At 36.4% G+C, this 15359-nt stretch overlaps 1 protein-coding gene across 2 annotated transcripts in view; it reads right to left on the bottom strand.

Moving 5' to 3' along the window:
- The window catches only part of Sox5 (SRY-box 5), a 419324-nt gene that overhangs the window by 77815 nt on the left and 326150 nt on the right, over window positions 1-15359 (bottom strand). The window lies entirely within an intron of this gene.

Consider the following 15359-nt stretch of genomic DNA (forward strand, 5'->3'; position numbering starts at 1 on the left):
CATTCAGAGAGGTTTTCCCATAACCTGCACTCTGATAGTGAGACTGCCGGGACCATTTAGTCATGGACTTCCCTTAAAGTGTAGTTTGTAGTTAACTATCACTAAACTACATCACCAGATTTTTGTTTTGTTTTGGTTTTTTCTTTTCTGTGAAGTACAAAGACTATGATGTTCTCTACCTATAAGCTTTAATTGTATCTTTCCTAGACAAATGCTATCATTCTTTTTTTTTCCCCTTAAAATTGCTATTGTATTAAAGCACAACTCAGCAGTGAGTTGACAGTTTATTTACAAGCATTCTTTCTACCAAGTTGGCATGGTCTGGTACGGTGTCAGAGAGAGAGAGAGAGAGAGAGAGAGAGAGAGAGAGAGAGAGAGAGAGAGAGAGAAACATCTTGCTAGCATAGGGAACAATATATCTTTTAATCTGTGCCAATTAACTATCACTTTTGGGGGAGCACGAGTTATTTTTGAGCCACCTGGCTTTTATGCCATAGTTAGATACAATAGTTAAGGTATAATCTTATGGAAACCATGCTATCACTTGGATATGTTAACCAACATATCCATATTCAGTGCTGGGAGTGAAGAAACTCCACAAAATAGCATATTTAAATTTTATGCTGAACAATTACGCTAATTCATAGAGATAGTAAATTCCTGCCACTTCTCCCTAATGGCATATTTTCTCCAAATTGCTAAAAACACAGCTTCTCCCATTGGCTACCAGCCTAATGTCTAAAAGCCAGCTGGAGTATTTGGATTCAAAATATGCCACACTGACAAAAATATCTATCATACTTTGGTGCCCCAAACCACTGACTGACTAGTAAACTCCTTGAAGGCAGGAATTATGTCCTATTCTTCAATTCCTTATCAAAAAACACTAGATACAAGTAAAAGTAGAATTGAATTAAGGTAAAAATGGGCTGTGCAAAAGAATTCATTTGTTATTAACAAATATACATTATTAGTACATACTTAATATATAGTAAGGATAATGACTGTGTATAAAACAAATTAAAAATTTGGAAGGGATTTGGCACATTTCTATTATTTGAGAATTCAAAAGGCTCCTCTGTGCTACTGATAAAATTCATACTCACTTCATAACTAAAGAGGGTAAAGAAACATGAATTTTAAAATCACAACACAATAAAATGCAAATCTGAATATACTCCTTTTTTTCTGTATTTTAGGGAAGGTTCTACAGGGTGTTCAGCATCTCACTACTAGATCAGACTTGTATTGATCTGCCTGTTTACAGCCTCCCAAGAGCTGGGATTACAGGCATGCACCACCAAGTCCAATCTCAATTGCCATCTCAGTGCGCCCTGGGGTGGGGCCAGCACAGCAGGCCTGGGGGACCGAACCCCTGTGCCCTGCACCTGTTTACAGGCACTTTAATCCGCTGAGCAATTTGGCCAGCTCTGAATATACTCCTTTAATAATGTCTAAATATATTTGTGTAAAACTTTTTGAAAATATGGACATAAAAATGGATGAAGATTATTTGAGAAATTTTAATATATCAAAACAGAACAGAGGGAAAGCACATAGGCTTTCCTAAGTATTCTTAAGTATTTTAAAGAAAGCCTACCCTCCGTCAAATGGATTGGCACTATTTAATCATGACATCCAAAAAATTTATTATCAAAAAATAAAAATAAAAAATAAAATAAAATATTTATTATCAGAGAATAATAAAAGGTATTTAGTAGAAGCTATGATTTTTAGTACATATAAACTGTGATTTAGGTTTGATCCCCGGTGTGCTGTGCCAGACCCACCCCCAGGGCACGCTGAGAGGATGACTGAGACAGTATGTGGTGGCATGTACCTATAATCCTAGCACTTGGGAGGCTGAAAAACAGGAGAATCATTACAATCCAATCTGTGTAGTGAGACCCTATTGACCCTGTACTACATACATAAAAATAAAACAAAATAAAGTATGATTTATGATTCTTTTAGTTCAAAGGTTAATTCTCTTTTTCTTTCTTTCTTTTTTACACTTTCTTATTCCTTGAGCAACAACTTCCCCACTCTCCCCCAACCCTTGCTAACTACCATTTTATTTTCTCATTTTTATTTGTTCAACTTTTTTAGATTCCACATATATGTAAAATCATATGGTAGTTGTGATTTTGTGCCTGGCCCATTTCACGTAACATGATGTCTTCTAGGTTGGTGTATGTTGTTACAAATGACAACACTTCTTGCCTTTTCAGGCCTGGATAGCATTCCATTAAGTATACATTTTCTTTATCTATTCTTTTGGTGAAAAACAAGTTAAGGTAGATTGATTCTGCATCTTGGTTATATGCATAATAGTGTGATGGATGGGAAAATGGGGATATCTTTTCTACAAGTAGAATTAATTTTTTTTTCCTGTATTTTAGGGAAGGTTCTACAGGATGTTCAGGGTCTCACTACTAGATTGGACTCGTAGTGATCTGCCTATTTACAGCCTCCCAAGAGCTGGGATTACAGGTATGCACCACCACCACACCCAGGCTCAACTGTAGTCTCAGCATGCCCTGGGGACCGGCCCAGCATGGCAGGCCCAGGTATCAAACTTCTGGCCCTTGCACCTGCTTGCAGGTGCTTTAACTCGCTGAGCTGTTTGGCCGGCCCTTAGAATTAATTTATTTTGGTTATATACTTAGTAATGGGAATGCTAGCTCTATTTTTTTTTTTAACTAGAATCTATTTTGAGTTCTCCCTTATGCATAAAGAGGCAATATGGTAGAGGGCAGATGATCCCATAGGTATAGTTGCCGGCCCAGGATCCTGCAGCACACGGCACTGCATGGTTTGGTCTCGCCATCTTCCTCTGCTTCTGGCATGGATTAGGCAGTAAGGAAGAACGACCTCATTGGAAAGACAGTGAAAAGTCATGTCTCTTGTCCTCTGTTCTCACTTTCTCTTTTTATCCTTTTACATTTTTTCCCTCAAATTATCAACTTTTTCACAATATATGAGAGATAAATATAAAAAAAACCTTGAAGTAAAAAAAAGTTAGGATGATGAGTGAAAATTTGCCTTTCGAAAATGCTACATGATAAAGATACCGATTCCCAACAACTTGTGAACTGCTACACTACCCTTATCTGAAAGGAGAATGCTGAGAATGCACAGCCACTTCATGCTGGTTTTGGTAAATAAATTGGGTCTTAGAGGAAGTATCTTGTTCTCCAAATGAAATCTGTTATCAGATACACACATACACACAAAAAACTATAAAAAATATGCAGTATCTAAATACAACGAATTTATATGCATTTTACTATTTATTCAAATGAGAAGAATGAGGCTGTGCTTTAATTCTCATCAGAGTTTAATGCAGAAGGATAAAGTTGAAGCTGTTTATCTTCTTTTTTAAAAAAATAATCATTTATTTATTTATTTATTTATTTATTTGCTAGCTATAGGGTCTTGCTACCCAGCTCGGACTTGTAGTGACCCTCTTGTTTCAGCCTCCCTGGTGCTGTGTCTACAGCCACGTGCCACCATACCTGGTTTTGGGGTCAGCTCAGCAGCACGGCATGCAGTGCGCAGGATCAAACCCAGGACCTTGCGCTTGCCAGGCAGGTGCTCAGACCACTGAGCTATCCCAGCCCTGTTTATTCTCTTTGGCAACCAAGAAAGTTTTTATCCCAAGATAAATTGTAGTGTGTTCTAAAATTTCACAGTAGAAAACATATATATTTAAATTATACAAAGACAATTATAGAACTAAAATCTTCCTAATTAATAGCATCTTCCATGTCAAATATACATATAGAAATAGAAGGCTGGTGTCTTTTAACCAGAGTCTGACATTTGACAGTAGTATTTAGCATATTTATAGTAGGCCAAACACTTGAAAAAAGTTTAAGAAATTGGTATGTTGTCTTTTATTACTGTTCTAAAAATACTCAAGTATATTCTTTTGAACCTAAAAAGATATGTTACATTTGATATGCAGAGAAGTACTTTTACTTTCCTTAGGTCTTTTTTCAAAGAATGGAGAGGGAATAGCATGTGTGAGGAAAAAACTTCTGAAAGTGATTTCAAGGCTCTGTAAGTGTTATCTTTATAGCTTAATTTCAGTCTCTTAATGTAACTTAAATGTGGAGTTTAAAGAGAAACTAATGTACTGGAGAAAATCTTTCAAAACATATTAGCATGTTTCACTGTGAATAAATTTGGACTGTACATTATTTTTCATAATGTTTCTTCCTAGAAAATTATCAGAGCAACTTTTGTCACACATGGACCTTGCATAGCATTGTCAGTACTTCCCTTTTAGTTTCTTCAAGCTGTCCTATGAAAAGCAGCAGGAACCCTAAATATGCTGACTTTTGGGGTAGAAGTGCAAACAGACAAATCACATGTAAAACATATAAAAATTCATAATGTATGTGTCAAATATACATATACTCCCTAATCAATTATGTTCTACCTCCTAGCTGACAAACCATCCAGCAACCAGAACATAAGTCGAAAGCACATCATGTCAATTATTCTGGCCACTATCAGAAAATAGAAAACAGGAAATGATGGCATGGATATAGATGAAATTACAATCTGTGCATTGGGGGTACAATGCTGCTTCCTCTGTGGCAAATCTTTAAGTCCCTCAAAAAGCTGAGCATGAAATTAGTATGTGCTTTATCAGCCTTACTTCTGGTTGTCTACCAGGAAGGACTAAAAGCAGAATTGCGAAAAGAATGCTGTATGCCCACTGTTCATAGTAGCGTTAGTTCCAATCATGATATGATAGAAACAACCAAAATATTTCTCAGTGGATGAACAGTACAGAAAATATGGTACATATATAAAATGGGATATTATTCACCCTGAGAAAGGAAGAAAATTCTGACATATGCTGTCACATGGATAAACCTTAATGATATTAAGCCAAGAAAATAAATCAGTTGTAAAAGGACAAATATTGCACAAGTGCACTTAAGTAAAGTACTTAGGACAATCAAAGTCACAGAGACAAAAAGCCTTCAAGAAAGTAAAAATAATATCAGAAGGACCTTCTAGTCCAAAGGATCATCACAGAGGCGATCTTTCAACAAATCAACCAACAAAATATTTAAGATGTTTCTGTGCATAATTTTTTAAAAAAGTTATTCTGTATGCCCAGAAGAGAGTCTGCTGTTATTTTTAAAATAAAAGAACTTGTTCCTTCTACTTATTCCATGCCACATGCAAAGTAAATCTGCTTTCTATTATCCGTATGAGGGTAAAGTGATAAGAAACTAGAGATTGACTGGCAAAGAGAGAGATGGGATTCTTTTTCACTTAGTCCATTGTTGTTGAAGTCTCTCCATATAGCATACATCAGCCTTCTACACAATCTTTTGTATTACTGAACAGAATATTGCTTTGTATGAGTACTGAGCACTGGTTTATCTATTTATCTGTATGATGGACACTTGGATTGTTTCCAGCCTTAGGCTATCATGACTAATCCTGCTATGACCATTCCAGTTGAAGTCTTTGTGTATTTTTATCATCTTGGCTATCTGATTCCTAATATTGGATTTGCTTAGTCATGCATATGAGTCATAAGTAATTTCTGTTTACTTTTTACAGGAATTACCAAACTTTGCAAAGTTGCTAAATTCTTTCTCATTCAGGTTGTAGTATATGAGGGTTCTAGCTACTGTGTTGATTTTTGTTAACACTTGCTATTGTCTCTTCAATATTATTCCTCAGTGGGTATGAAATGGTATTTTCTTGAGTTTCTGTAATGACAGTGGGCATCATTTCAGTGAAGCCATTCTTCTGTTGCCTTTGGCAACCCATTTGTACTCAATCTCTAGTATAAAATTGAGCTGACTTACTGAGTTATAAGAGTTCTCCATGTATTTGAATTTGACTTTAAAGGCAAATCCTATCAAAGCAACTTGAAAAGGTATAGTTAAACAAGAGGATGCATCTGTTATCCAAACATTCATGATCATAATGATAATAGCAGACTAATACAGATCAGCAGCTTCCTCTGCAACCAATTTTTTTCCTTGTAAGACATGTAATCTTTTTATTCTTTAATTTTTAAACTCCTACAGGACAGGTGTGATGAGGGCTACAAAGGGTACCTTGCTTCTTGCTTACATCAAGGAATACTGAATTTATCGGAGTAGGCCTCAGAACAATGATGACATTAGCCACTCAGATGCCTGTTGCAGAACATTTGAGTAGACAGCAGGGCTGGCAGCCAGCCCACCCTAGGAAGGCCACTCATGGTCAAACCCATGTGAGGATGAAAAGGCTAGGGATAGAGAAGAGAAGGGACAAACTCCCTCGGAACTTGGGTAGAAGCCATCAAAGTAGGTAGATGTTCTGAGGGGTGGATCATTTGTCCTGCTGCTTCACCAGCTAGGGGGCTGATCTGGAGGGAAAGTGACTAGGTGAAGTGAAGAGGAAAAGGCAGAAAATTTCACCTGGAAGAGAGTTCCTGTCAAGGGAGCACAGGGACTGGAGTGAGTGAGGGAACCAACTGCAAGGAGACAATTCCTAAAGGGACTTGAGGGTGAGTAAAAGACATTTAAGGAAAGAATATCTATACTCAGACTTATTCTAGCAGATTTATCCATATGAAGAACAGCTAATGCCCTCTATGTCAATGAAGCTTAACTTAAAACTTAAGTAAGTTGGCGCCGCAGGAGCATAGGATTTTCAACATCAGACCATGCAAGGAAAGGATGCAGGTGTACTAAGCCCCTGAAAAGTGAATGCCACAATGGAAAAGAGATTTTCAACTTCAGAAGAGAAACATCCTTCCTTCAGAGAAAACAGGTGAGCCACTTGGGCAGTATGGCTGAGGAGACAAGGGGCTCTGAGGTAGAAGTCACCATTAGGATGACCTGGAAGTCCTCAAAAACATCACTCCTGGTGGATTTGTCATGGAAACTGTTGTATCTGACCCTAGTGTATTTTTATCAGTAAAGTGATATCATGACTGTACGTATACATGGACTACACGTATAATGTTGCTTATGGAAAGTTACTATCACTAAATATCACTAGCACCCTGAAAATCTTTACCCTATTCCAGTTTTAGGAAACGTGCTACTTGGATGGAATATGGAACGGCCAATGAGGGGCAGAGTGGAGTGAGGGCGTGAGGATGGCACCTTGCTACAAACTAAAGATACGTGTGAACTTCCTTAAATCTCGAGACCTTTTCCACAGGTAAGAGGAAGCTCTCACGCTGTTTCTGTCACATCTCAGAAACTGCAGCATACAGAGAAGCAGCGCTGCAGATACATGGGCTTTTTAAAGACGTTTTGCATTTTATTATGCACTAATAAATCTTGAACAGCTAAGGGAAGAACATTTTCACTTCGATAATTAAAGTATTTTCTTAAAAACACAGATACGTTTCATGCGCGTTCTATACAAAAAGAAAAACAACCGAGAGCTTATCTTCCTTCCCCCTCCTTCGCCGCTCTCCTACTCCACAAGCCGTCTTCATGTACCACACAGTACAATATGTTCCAACATCTGCCTCCCCATATGATGTATGACCTATTCGATTGACCCTTTTTATGCCGCTCCAGACTTGCTGCTCATTACTAAGGGAGGAGGAACACTCCGCATCTATCCCTGAGGTCACCAACCAGTAAATACTTCTCCATTTGGTAAGGTAGGGAGGACACTGGCTGGAGGGCTCTTCAGATCTCTTTATATATCAGTGACTGTACTTAGATATTTAATTAGTTTAATTCAGGAGAAAAGTACTGCTGAGATTCTTTTTAAAGCAACAATAAGAAGATAAATTTTTGTTCAAAAGGAAAAAGAAAACTGTCCTTACCAAATACTCATTTTCTAATATAGAAAAGCTGGCTGAGATCAGAAATAGTGTTAAAGCAAATGTCTCTCTTCGGCTAAGTTCATGATTGTCAAATCATTGTTCATTTTAGCCCAATAACTTGTGTGTGTCGAGGGTAAGGGTGAGCTAGTAATAAAATCACTAAAACAAAGTCATTCTACCTCATATAAAGAGAATTTATGTGTCAATTCATATTATATAAAAACATTGTATCACACTACGTTATAAAAATATTACACTTACACAATACATACTTGCTGGATGCTTGGACATATTTGGCACCTACAGGGACGGGAAACACAAAAACCAGGCTCAAAGCGACTGTGCTACACTGGCCACTGTGCTAGAAGCTTTGCGTTCCATTGCAGAGATCGCTCCAACCATTCTGCGTGTTCAGCAGGGGAAATGAAGGCTCCATCACTAGTCAAAGGCTAAGCACCACAGAGCGTCAGGAGTCTGTTGTCTTTCGTATCATGCACCATACAGACCCATCACACATCCCGAGGCTTTCCAAGCGCGAACACTATGCAAACTTTTCCACCTCTGTTGCAGTGGGACAGAGGTGCAATTCTCCTACCTGCAGGCCAGTAGAAAGAGGGATTTCTTATACATTTGGAAAAAATAATGACAGCTTCCAGAACCATAGTTGGGGGCTTCTTCAGGGTTAGGGTTTCTGGAGTCCTGGTAACAGGACTCTGCTTTCCCTGCAGAAGGCACCCAGCTACTTAAAACTTTTTAAAATTTTAGTTGCTGTTCTGTTCTACTAATTATATAAGCAGGTAACAGATATAATAGGTTAAAAGAAAAAAAAATTCCTCTTATGGCTTCCCTGTTACTTTTTCCTTCCTCTTTCCCCTTAAACTCTTTTGTTTAGGCCAGCTCAGCCCACTCTGACGGCAGGTCTGGAGTGTCATATGGTGCCAGGGATCGAACTGCCATCCTCTGAGCTTGCTTCAGCTTGCCTAAGCAGGTGCTTTACACCATTGACCTATCTCATCAGCCTGCTCCCTTGTATTTCTTTTAAATAAAGTATTACACATTAATATTAGTGTTGGCTCTCTGAGTATACAATTTAAGAAAAATGAATCTAAATTTGGGGTGAAATTAATATAGAATATTACACAATAGCAATAATAATAATTGCAATGGCAAGTATCTAGAACACTGGCTAGGTCCCACACTCATATATATTCTCTCTCAGAACCTCCTCAGCACATTTAGTATCGTTATTTGATGGGAAACTGAGCCCTCGAGAGAGTAAGTCAGTTGTCCAAAGCCACAAAGGTAAGAGACAATATTGAGGTTGGAATGCAAGACATTTTTTTGATTTTTAACACAGCTCACAACCCTTAACTACTGTGCAATGTAATATGTTACAGCTATGTTTACATGTGTCTCCCAAAGCCTCCGGTGGTCACAGATGGGGCTTTTTTGAGGTGGCCAAATCTAGCGTGTGATGCTGGGATTAAGGGTATGTGACTACTAAATCAGTCCACTAATGGGTTTGACAGCACCATAACTCAGTAGCCTAGATGGAGTATAAGCTGGGGCAGAGAGAAGCCGTTAAGATTTCCTCCTTGCTTTGTGACCTTCTGTACTGTGACCTGTTTCTTTTGTGATGCCCTCTGCCATCCACCCTGCACTGGAGCCAGTTGCTTATAGACTGCAGCTTCTACAAACTGTGAGCTAAACAAAACCTTCCTCCTCTAACTTTGAGCTGTGGGTGATCTGTAACATAAGAAAAATAACTAAGACAAATTTAGAGAGTTAGATAAGCTCTGGGGTGTAACTAGACAGGGTTTCTGACAGAAGCTGTGCACTTCTGACAAGAACTATGGTATTGCAGTGGGGAAGAGAGGAATAAGAAATGTTTTTATAAAAAAGAAATGTTTTTCTAGCATTTCTGCTCTGTCTTCTTGGCTACTGCCAATAAACTATGTCAGTTTAGTTTTCTTCTCCATTAGTTATTTTTTAAAAACACTTCTAAAAAATTTTAGGGACAATATAATTAAATATGGAGAAAGGCGTTATACTTATTACTTTTAGAATTCATATTTTTATTGTTTAAAGCATGTGTAACATCCTTGTTTTATTCTATGGTTTTAGCACCACTGATCTGACGCAGGACAAGAACATTATCCATGCAATAAACACTCAGATGAAATGTGAAATAGCAAATGTGATAAATACCAAAGAACAGACACACAACACTATGAGAAGATATGAAAGAGCACGTTGTGGACACCTGGGTTAGGAAAGACTTCCCTGGAACTACTAAGATCCAGAACTCTGCTAGGCAGGTGCTTATGCCACTGAGCTATATCCCTGGGCCTCAAGACCCAGAACCCTGCAAGCAAGCAGATAGAGCTGTGTGGCTGGAGTAGGGAGTGGTGGGAGAGCAGGCTTGTGGTGAGAGGAAGTATGATAGGTCCACAGTACTGGAAGGAAGCCAGTGAGGCTCTAGCATGGTGGAATTGTTGACAGGGAGCTCTAGTGGTATAAGAAAAGAGACAACATAATTATATATAATCTCATAGATTAATGTAGATTAAATAGGGAGAATTAAATGGCAGGGCTTGGTTCACCTCCAGCCCCACTTATAACTGAAATAATATTTACTTAATCACTTTATTACATTATTTAAAATTGATTCAAAGTCAATTATACAATAAATACACAATTTGTAACATTCTGAGTCTCATCCTTACTCAAATATTTGATCTTTCTTGTATAACACGTACTAAGGATTTAATCATGAAAAACTCTATTCCTTGCCTCTGTGCATGCTCACCAAACTTAATTTTCTACAACACAAAAACACAAAGGGGGCCGGGGAGATACCTCAGTGGAATAAGTGCTTGCCTGGCAAAGTCAAGGTCCTGAGTTTGATCCCTGGTACCACCAAAAAAACAAAAAAACAAAAAAACAAAAAAACAAAAAAACAAAAACAAAAACAAAGGTAAGCTATTTACCTTATCCCAAACCACATTTAACTCTTGAATGAATTAACATAATAAACAAATATACACTGCAACTACACCTTGCATTTTCATGTATTTTATTTTCATTATTCTCTGATCACAATGATTTTTTCAGTTTTCCAGGACATACATTTCACATATCATCAAATAGCACAGAGAGATAAATGTGTTTATTTCTGCTCTCCTGCTTTAAATTAATTTACTGATGCACTTATTCATTCATAGGGTCTGTCAAAAAATACATACACATTTCAGCAGTTCACCAAACTAATAGATGTCACAAAGCTACCACTTTGAGCACCTCACATAATTGTAGAGGCCTAAGGTAATTTTTGTTAATTTGATAATGTATCAGTAAATGTAATATTAAAATATTTATACAAGTTTTTCTTTTTCTGATATATACCTTTTTGGTGGATCATGTATTTACTGAGTATCTATGTGCCAACTACTGTTGCATGCACTTAGAACTTGGTGAACAAACACCTCTCCCTTCTTGAAAATATTTTAAAATTTTTTCACCTAGAAGACTCAAAATAATTTAATTTTTATTATTTACATCCAGTGTTTTTTAATATTTCTCTGAAAATCTATCTTACGTAGATAGATTTTGTAGAAAATCTATCTCATAATTTTGATTGAGGATGCATTTATGATTCTTAAATTTGCAAATGGATGTCACGGTGTCTTAAAAAGTCAATCTTAAGAGTGTAGGGTAAAAGAAATTGATGATTAAATATGGAAGAAACTTGGGAGCATTATGCTCAATGACATAAACCAGACACAAAAAGACAGACACTGAAATCATTTAGGGTAGGTGGTGCTTGGAATTAGTAAATCCATGGAGACAGAAGGGAGAAAAGGAGCTCCTGAGGATCTGGGGAGAAGAGAAAATAGGGAATAGGAAATCCCTGGTGGGTATAGTTTCTGTTCAGGATAAGAAAAATATCCTGGACACAGTGTAAACAGAGATGACACCATGAACTTAATGCTACTGAACTGTACACTTAAACCTGGTTAAAATGGCAAATTTTGTGTAATATATATTTTTACCATTATTAGGTAAAAGAGTAAGACAGCGATAGAAAACCACTATTTTCCTGGAACTATTAGCTTTTATTTCTTTAAATTGAATTTTCTCTTATTTTGATTCTATGCATGGTTTCCTTCCCTTAAAAAGATATACAGGGGTGGAAGGGTATTGTTGTTTTTTAAAAGTAGCTGAATATATTAAAGTCTTTCAAAAATACTAAACATACCTCAAGCTTTGGAAGTAAGCATAAGCATAAAAGCAAGAGGAAAGAGGACTTAACTCTTAATCAACCAAGTCTACTAATGCTCCTTTCGAGCCAATGGGTTTTCTGAAAGACAAGCTATGAAGCAGCATCAACCCCTCACTGACTTTGCAGAAAGCACAGCCCTTGCCAGTTCCACTGTGAAGGGTCGCTCTCCTCTCTCCTAGTTCTCCTCCTCCGGAGATAGTTTCTTTTTTATATTCAGACGACTGTTTATGAGCTCAATCCTGCTTCAACTGTCACTCTTTACATCAAGGGAAGATAGATGGGACACACCAACCCCAACCTAAATGACCTTTGGATGTGACAAGAGTTTTAGGTCAGCCTTGCTAAATGGAGGCCTTGGTGGATCGAGACATGCCTTGGGGTGAAATTTACAGTGAATTTATTATCTCCCAATGCCCTTTGGACTGCTTTCCACCATCAAACACCATGGCAGCACTTGGAACAGGAAGAAATACATTAACTGGAATCTGATCGTTTTAAAAGGTTACAGCTGCCCAAATATAATTTAATTTCATACTTGCCCTTTGAGGGTTTGGTGTATATTTTCATTTTATGACTGCAAATGATAAAGCTCTTAAGATTCCAAGCAATAAAAAGAGGAGGAAAAAAGTATTTTAAGGGTTAGAAGTCTATTCAGTTCATGCGCGATGAGTGAAGTGACAAATTAGCTTTTTTAAAAAAATCTAACATTTCTCTTTTTTTATTTGGATCATCTCTGTCCTCTTGTGATCCTACACTTGGACATTTGGCTGAAATCAGCATGTGCACACCAGCCTCCGTTCTCAGTGAGCTTGAAAAGAAAAAGCCATAAAAAATGAGGATAAAGCCGACCTGATTTAAAGTGAAAATATGTTAGTATAGGAAATGTATTTTTCCAGGAGCATTTTCTCTTGCATAACTGTGAAAATTTACTGATTAAAGTATCAATATTGTATCAACTTATTCTATTCATCCTGCACTTTTCTAGTGACTCTACCTCTTCAAAACTCAATGAAAGCTTCAGTGAGTCCTCTGTAAGTATCTGCTACAGTTGAATCAGTAAACATCATTTCCAATTATCTTATCATCAATGAATAAGATATATAATGCAACTAAAGTGACAAAATAAATCTGGAAAAATCCCTTAGAAACAAAACTCAGATAACATCACTTATCATTTATTATCTAGTCATCAAAAAAGACAAAAATGAACAAATAAACTAACTTTTGCCCCCTCCTCTAACTCAGTAGTCAGCCATACATTTAACAGTTCTGTAAATATCAATCCAATAGAGTTTGAGGCAATGCATATTTTGGGTTCACTTACAGTTATGAGAAAAGGCACATACTGAAACTCTTTGCCCATACAGGTCAAACACAAAATTGCCTATGTGTGCAAACATACACTCATGTATGCATTAATTTATTTATTCTTTATTTAGTCAGCAACAAATATTAATTTAAAACTAATATGCTAGTTTCCAGGAAGTTCATATTTTAAAACATGTCTTATACTGTTTATAAAATTATAAACAAACACTCCTAAAATGAGTAGTAGAATAAGAAACAAAAGGCATTAAAATATTACCATAATATGTCAGCAGAATATTTTAAGTACTAATGTAAATCTATTTTATTAATAAATTTTAAATTCAGGTTGATATGGCATTAAGAATGTTTTGCATATTTCTAAACTTTATAATAATTGCATTGGGTAAGTAGTCTTACTATTCCAATTTCTATAGGTTATGGAGACATAGATTAGGAAGGATGAGGAAATGGACCTAATAAACAAGTGTAGAGGGTACCAGAATGCAAATGCTTAGGACGATAACTGGACATACAACTTACTCTCTGGCTTATTCATTTATGAGAAATCTGCCTATAGTGAGAAAAGTTAAAATAATTATTCAAGAATTTCCATATATTCTACAAAAAAGGATCTTGTGCTTATCTAAGAAAAAGATGTATAAATTACCAATAAACACATGAAAACATGCTCAATATCACAAATAGGGGATCACAAACCAAAACCACAGGTGAGATGCTACCTTGAACCCATCAGGATAGCAAGCATAAAAAGAAGACTAGAAAAAAAGAAGCTAAACACCTCATAGTATTTGTAAATGATTCAGTAATTCCTTCTGGATATGATCTTAAACAAACTGGAAGGGAGATTTTAATCAAAGAGATATCTGTACCACTACATACAAAAATAATTAGTCACAATAGCCAAAAGTTAGAATGTCCCAAATCAAATTATTAGCAATGCATGAAGAAACTGTGATATATATATATATATAGATATAGATATAGATATAGATATAGATTATATAATACTACTCAGCCTTGAAAATTATGGCACATATCAAACATGGATGAATTGTTGAAGAAACTAGGTTAAATGAATAAGATAGATATAAAAACATATGATATCACTTATATGTGGTACCGAGAATAGTTAAATTCAGAGACAGAAAGTAGACTGCTGCCAGGGGCCAAAGGTAAGGGAGGATGAAGTGTTAATGTCTAGTGCATGCGTAGCTTCAGTTTAAGATGAGGAAAATTTATACAACAAAGGAAGTCTACTTAATGTCTGAACTGTGTGCTTCAAGGGTAAGTTTTCTGTTATATATGTTCGCCAGGTAAAAAGAAAACTTCTGAGAGATTCACAAAAGCCAATAAAATTGGAGGTTACAATCTGACGTTAAAAAATAAAATTAAATGTAGAAATTAAATACTTCAATAATTAGTCCAGCACAATGAGGTAAAAATAATATAAATGCAGCAACAAATGTTTACTCTCTAGATTATGAGCAAAGAAATGCTGTATTAGAGAACACTGAACAGAGCTGACAATCACATTAAAATAGACAGACTGGAAGAGTATCTACTGCAAAATATTCAACTTCGCCGTTAGTCAGTTTAGGCTTCCTGAACAAGAGATGCTGGCAGACTCTTTCCAAGATGGTGGAAGAGATCAAGCAAAGTTTGGAGAGATGAAGAGGTTGACAGAATTGTGGAGTTAATGAAAATTCACCAAAGTATACATTTGAAGTTGAATGTTTCAATGTATAGAAACTTTGGAAATAAACAGAAGAAAATTTTAAATAATTTGAACAACTCTAATTTTTAATTCTTAAGTTTTTTTAATCAAAAAGAATTAGAAAACGATGGACTTGCTAACACTACAGATTATAAAGATTTTTTTGAAGCCCGCACTACTTGAGATATATCTGACATGTCCATACAGGCATAAAGAAT

The sequence above is a fragment of the Octodon degus genome, unplaced genomic scaffold (assembly GCF_000260255.1).
Source record: "Octodon degus isolate 3935 unplaced genomic scaffold, OctDeg1.0 scaffold00064, whole genome shotgun sequence".
Taxonomy (NCBI): domain Eukaryota; kingdom Metazoa; phylum Chordata; class Mammalia; order Rodentia; family Octodontidae; genus Octodon; species Octodon degus.